General features: G+C 36.4%; 1 long non-coding RNA gene across 1 annotated transcript; it reads left to right on the top strand.

The window, feature by feature from the left end:
• Positions 1–342: 342 nt before the first annotated feature.
• LOC142162830 (uncharacterized) lies at positions 343–5,431 on the top strand. The gene is made up of 2 exons (XR_012694292.1): positions 343–1,522; positions 5,045–5,431. It is a non-coding gene; the product is annotated as an uncharacterized LOC142162830 (long non-coding RNA).
• The last annotated feature ends 794 nt before the right edge of the window (positions 5,432–6,225 follow it).

Raw genomic sequence — 6,225 nt, forward strand, 5'->3', positions numbered from 1 at the left:
TTAATTAATTTAATTTGGTAAGATAATTTAGGTTAGGAATTAAGTTAGGTTTTATTTTTGTTTTAAAAGAAAAAGGAATTAGAAAAAAAAAGAGTTGAAAAGGAAAAGGAAAAGATTTTGAAAAAGAAAGGGAAATCAGATTTTTTTACATTTTGGGCCGAATTTGTAGCAGCCCAAGCAATTTTCCTCAAAACCGAACAGGACCCGCCCCAGCCCACTCCCATTTTTGGTCCAAATCCCATTAAAACTCCAAAACGACGTCGTTTTGGATCGTTTAATCACAACCCTTCATCCATCTTTGATACAATGGACCGGAATTAATCCCCCAATTCCCATATAAGTGTCCTAAGAGACCCCCAAACCTAAAAATCACCCCCCATTCTCCTCCATCTCCCTCTAAAGCAAACCCTAGCCGCCCAAAACTCCCACTCCTCCAAGCTGGCGGCGCCGCCGCCCAGGGCTTTCAAATCCGCCCAAAGTTTTAATCCTTTGTTTTTCTATCCAAATGAGTAGGTTGTCCCTCTTTTGTTCTTGTCTTTTGGATCTGGAGCGTTTTTTTTTTTGGGGCAAGAATGGACATAGTGACACAAAGTATTAGCCACTAATTTGTTTTAGGCCATACTTGTGTCATTATTTTCATATTTGATCAAAAATATTTTGTTTGAGATGCGTCCTTGGGTTGACGAAGAAGACTTGAGCAAGTCATGCATGCAAGGAGTTTAAAATTTTCTTTGTATAGTTTTTTTTCATTGCTGCGTAAAAAAAAAGAGGAAAAGAGATTAAGATGTAATTTTTATTTTCCTTTTCATTAGAATTTTTGTCCAGTTTGTTTCGTTTTTCCTTTCTTTATTTAGTATTTCATTTTTGTTCTGTTTTGTTCTTATCACGTTTTTTTTCTTTCTTTGCAGTATGTTTGTTGCCGTTCTTTTTTCTTTATTTGGGGTCATGCCGTAGTCAATCATTTTTCTACCTTTCTCCATCCGGACTAGAGTCCACGAGTGTGAGTTTGGTTTAAATTTGTTGGGTTTGTGGCCCAATCTGTTTTAAGGATAAGAGAGTTTTTTTTTTGGAGAGGTAAATACCAGTGTTAGTAAGGGTGTTTAGGGCATTTTAGGACCAAAGAATAATCTGATAACCACCTAGGAAAGTTCTAGGAAGGTGAGAGAGGGGGTGTGAATGAGTAAATAGTGCTAAGTTTAGGTAAATTTAAGTAACAAACAGATTTGCTAAGGGTAGGTTTTGATTTTAAAAATTTTGATTTGTTGCCCTATGGAGAGGGCTATAAATACACATTAGAGGTTAAAAGAAAAGGAGAAGAAAAAAAAAGAGGAGACGGCAGAATCAGAATAAAAAAAAATTCTTCAGCTTTTTCTTAGTTTTTTTTCGATTTCCTTAAGCATCTTCTGGGTTTGTTCTATTGATTCTGGGTTGGAGGAAGCATTGAAAGGAACTCTTCTTGCTGCTTAGTATTGTTGAACTCCATTTTTCAGTTTCGGATTTAGTTTTGATTCACTTTTAATAGGTATGTAAACTTCATCTTGATAGGAATTTGGGATGAACTATGTTCATATTTGAATTTTTGTTTCCAGATCTGATCTTGTGCATTTTTCTATCTCCTTGATTTCAATTAATTTTACTTGTAATTAATGTCTTCGTTTTGGTCAAATTTAGCATATAAGTTATTTAGTTAGTAAAGTAACTTGATAAATATTGGCGTATGGGGTCTGAAAGTATTTAACTAAATTTTACATGTCTCTTTGGCTTGATTTTATTTCATTACTAAAAATATCTCAAAAGCTAAAAATATTGCATATGGGATTTTATTGTGAAAGTGCTTATTAAATTACCATTACAGTTCTGTAGTCAAAAGAGGAAGGTGAAACGTGCATGCAAAGAATAAGCATCTTCCTTTTAATCAATGTGCATTGTAGGTAAAAGTAGGAGTATTAAATAGCATAAGGATGGGGGTACGCAGGATATATGTAAAAACAGTATGCATATTTGGAGTCTTGATCTATTTCTATGTTTGGTGTTTGAGATCCAAGTATAAAAGGGATCTATAAATGGAATGGACTTCATTTGCATGATTTGTGGTGGTGATGCACGTTTCTTTGGTTACTGTTTCATAGTCAATTTTTTATTATTCAAAAATAGAATGCAATTGGTGTCGGATCTTTCCTTTTATTCTAATTTTCAATTGAAGCTTGATTTAATGAAGTTGATGCCATATTTAGAGCACAGTAACCAAATACTATTGTGCTCATTTGAATTCCTTAATCTCGGGTGTCGCAACAGTTTCAAGAAGTCGAGAATTCCAATGATTATTTCCGTTTGAATGTAATTCCTTTTTGAAAATAAATCGAGGTGCACTGTACTTAGAAAAAAAATGAAATTGCATGGCCCTCGTATTAGCTTTATAACTTAGATATTAAAGATGTTTAATATTCGTAGAAAGCCTTTAGGGACGTTTGTGAGCACGTGATTTTTGTTTTTGCGAGATAGTCGCTCCAAAAGAATAAAATTGGTCCTGCTGTACAATTTTTGGATTTCTGTGCGGCACTTTGTTGATTTATTTGTGACTTTGGCCCGTTTTTATTTATTTACTTTATTAAAACAAAATTCAAAAAATGTGTGTACGTGTCATGCATAATCTGAACCGTAACACGGTTTAAATAGAAAAGCATAAACAAGCATCTTTGTCCGTGATTTCGTTTTGTTTAATTTTACCTGTTTTGAATTATTTTAATGTGTGTGCAAATAATTGTACTAGGTGTTTATTTTTAATTTGATTTTACTTATTTTTGTATTGTTATAATAAAAAAAATATAATAAATAAGAAAAGAAGTCAAAATAAAAAAAAAGAGAAAGGACCCCTTCTTCTTCCGGATTGGGCCAATTCAATAAAATTGGCCCAAACAAACAATGCCCAAAACCCAGGCCTGCCCGGTCCAGACCACTTAGTACCCAGGGTGTCCAAACGACGTCGTTTGGATCGTGCCTGATCTGGGCCGTTGATCTCAGAGTGATCAACGGCCAAGATCAATTCCCCGTAACCCACCAACAAACCCGACCCGTTTAGACCCGGACCGAACCCAAACCCTCAACACTTGAAACGACACCGTCCCACTTAACCATCAGATCCAGACCGTAGATCTAAATTGATCTAACGGTCGAGATCCGTCCACCCACTAACTATATAAGCCCATAATCCTACCCTGCCCCCCCCTATCTGAACCCCAACCTTCGTCTTCACAACCTCATCCCCTTCAAACCCTAGAGCCGCCCCTGTATCCCCCACCATGAAAACCGGCGGCATGAACGCCGGTGACCTTCCCCTTAACACCCTAGAATCCCCTTGCCTTCCTGAACATGGATCTGTTAACCATGTAGTTCGAATCCCTCCCCACCTTCTCGAATCTTCATTTGAAGATTCGAGTCAAAACTCGATCTACACAGTTTAACCCCAGCTTCACACCAGACACTCCCCAGACCCCCCTCGTGACCAAACCATACTTGGTTTGGTCCGAATCTAACCAGGGAAGCATGAATCCCGAATCTGAGTTTTGGAACTTTGTAGTTCCTCGTCACTAGTTCAAACCCATTCGAGCCAAAGAAATTAAGTTCTAAGGGACCTTAATCGAAGTGTTTCTCATCTGAGAAACACTTCGATTAAAGTCCGTTCAGCCTTAAGAAAGTCTGTCCAAGTCCGAGTCAAGGTTTCTGATTTTTCAAGATTTGAGGTGAGTCTTCTTTCTTCCCTTTATTTGTTTTGGTCCATGTGAGTGATTAAATGTCTGTTCATGTTTTGTTTCAATTTGTGCCTTTGAATTTTTACCAACTTCTGTTTGTCCACCTTGCCTGAACCACTATGTTTGTTTGAACCCCTCCTATTCTGATAAGACATGTGTATTGGTTGTATTCCAAATTTGTACTGACTAGTTGACTCCTCGAGGGCATTTCTGTTTAGTCAGTATAATTCGAACCATGTATCAATACTGTTTAAATGTCTGATTTTTGGCTACGATTGTGTATGTTAATGCTAATATAGTCGAGTCGACATGTGTCGTCAATTAGTTTCAGTTATCCGAGCAATAACAAGTCGACCTACTTCTGCTAAGCATTGTTTGGATCAATTAAGAACTCAGTTTGTTTACTTATAGTTGTCAATTTGAATCAGTAATGTAAAAGGAATGTTTTGTTTAAAGTTCTGAAATGGAGGGCATGTGCACTTAGCACAGCATGTGCATTGGTGCACCTCATGTGCCTTGTGCACAGCCTGTTTTCCTGCATAAAAGGGCTTTCAATTTTAAAATGGTTTGACAGCATATGCTGTCAGATATATTCTACTGCCCATACTTGCTTTTAGTTAATAAAATGGAAAAGTTGAATCTGCCAGGGAATGTGAATGGGGTCTAATACTTAATTAGCTAAAGTTGGGATGGAAAATGGGAGGCACATGGGAGGGGTATTGGTGATAATCTATCAGGTTGTAAAAGGGGTAATATGAAGGCTTATAAAAGGGAGATCAGAAAATACAAAAAAACAAAAACACACTGGGAGGAGTTTTGAAAGAGAGAGCTTGAAAGACATACAAAGAGATACAGACATAGAGGGATATTTAGACTGAGAGGATTGAAAAGGATAGAACTGATTTTAGGAAAACACAGATAGAGGGAGGTTAAGAGATAGAAAGTATACAATCTACAATCAGAAATTGCTTCTTCCTATTTGTTATTTGGGTTTTCAGTTGTTCAACTTGTTGAAATCAATTCTGATTCTTTGAAGTTCCAGTTGTGTCTATTCAGTCAAGTGTTTTCCATTGGTTTACTACTGGTTTGGTCTGCTTGGAGTTCTGATTCTACTCCACTGGGTGTTGCTCTCATTTGGCTATTTCTTTCTATTGGCCATAGTTGCATTTCTGCACTTGAGCCTGTTCTGTTGTTCGCTTTGTTTGTTGCTGCCTTGTGCTGCTGCTATTTGCTAGTCCTGTTTCTTTTGGCTGCTGATTTCCACATCTTTTTCTTCTTCTCCTTTGCATTTTCAGCATTTCCAGGTACACATTTCAAGTCCCATATTGATGTAATTGAAAAAGTTTGAAAGCATGAAATGAAAAAGGGTGAAGATGTTCAAGTATTCGTTGTGATATTCATAGTACATTAACAGGCCTGTGGAAATTGATTAGTTTATGGTTCAACAGTTCGAAAGAATGTACTGATAGCCGACTGAGTTTACCCTTTTGTATTTGAGCTCGGTAGTTGTCTGTTAGTTTAAGCATGTGTATTTCGACTTTACACAATACTGTTTTCTGTTTCATTTAGTTTTTTTTAGTAAGACTAGTCCACATAAGTTTAGTTAAGTTCAACACAAGAAATGCTCAGATTAAGCGTTGTATTTCGTTAGCTCGTATATGATTCCTTGTCAAATTAAAGCATTTTACTTCGCCAGTTATCCTTTAATCTAGTCCAAATAAGTTCAGTTAAGTTCAGATTAAGAAATGTTCGGATTAAGTATTGCATTTCATCTATCTCATATGTAATCTTTTGTTCGACCGAAGCATTTTCGTAAGGCATGACGTCTTTTTACTTTAAAAGTAATTAATCAGAAATTGATAGGAGTTTGGTTTAGGCCGAAGTATATACTTCAATTAGCATACATTTTTCTTTCTTCTATCTCTGGAAATAAAATAATAGAAATGTAGTTACTGTAGGATACCCTTCTAAAAATAATGAGACGAGCCTCGCCAAATAAAAAATACAAATTGCGGGGCCCTCAACAACTAATCATAATATTTAGAATTCGGGCTAGGCCATTTAGTGAATCTCATGGCCTTCTCAAAAATAATAACGCGCTAGACTTTTCAGGCACGGTTTAAGTAAATTATGTTCTTAAATTCGGGTGCACATTGATGTGACCCAAATCCAAATCTCAACGGAGTCAAAATGTGTTAACAACTACGGGTGCATTGATTGTGACGTGGTTTGAGATGCATTTTTACGACGTTGCAATTCTATAAAAAATAAATGATAATAATAAAAGCGGTTTAAATCTAATAAGAAGCACATAAGTCACAACATGTATTTAAATCAGATATTCCGTGCTAGAACCACGGGATTCGAGGGTGCCTAACACCTTCCCTCGGGTCAACAGAATTCCTTACTTAGAATTTCTGGTTCGCAGACTTCATTTGGAAAAGTCGAAAATTTCCTCGATTTGAGATTTAAGATA

The sequence above is a fragment of the Nicotiana tabacum genome, chromosome 8 (assembly GCF_000715075.1).
Source record: "Nicotiana tabacum cultivar K326 chromosome 8, ASM71507v2, whole genome shotgun sequence".
Taxonomy (NCBI): Eukaryota; Viridiplantae; Streptophyta; class Magnoliopsida; order Solanales; family Solanaceae; genus Nicotiana; species Nicotiana tabacum.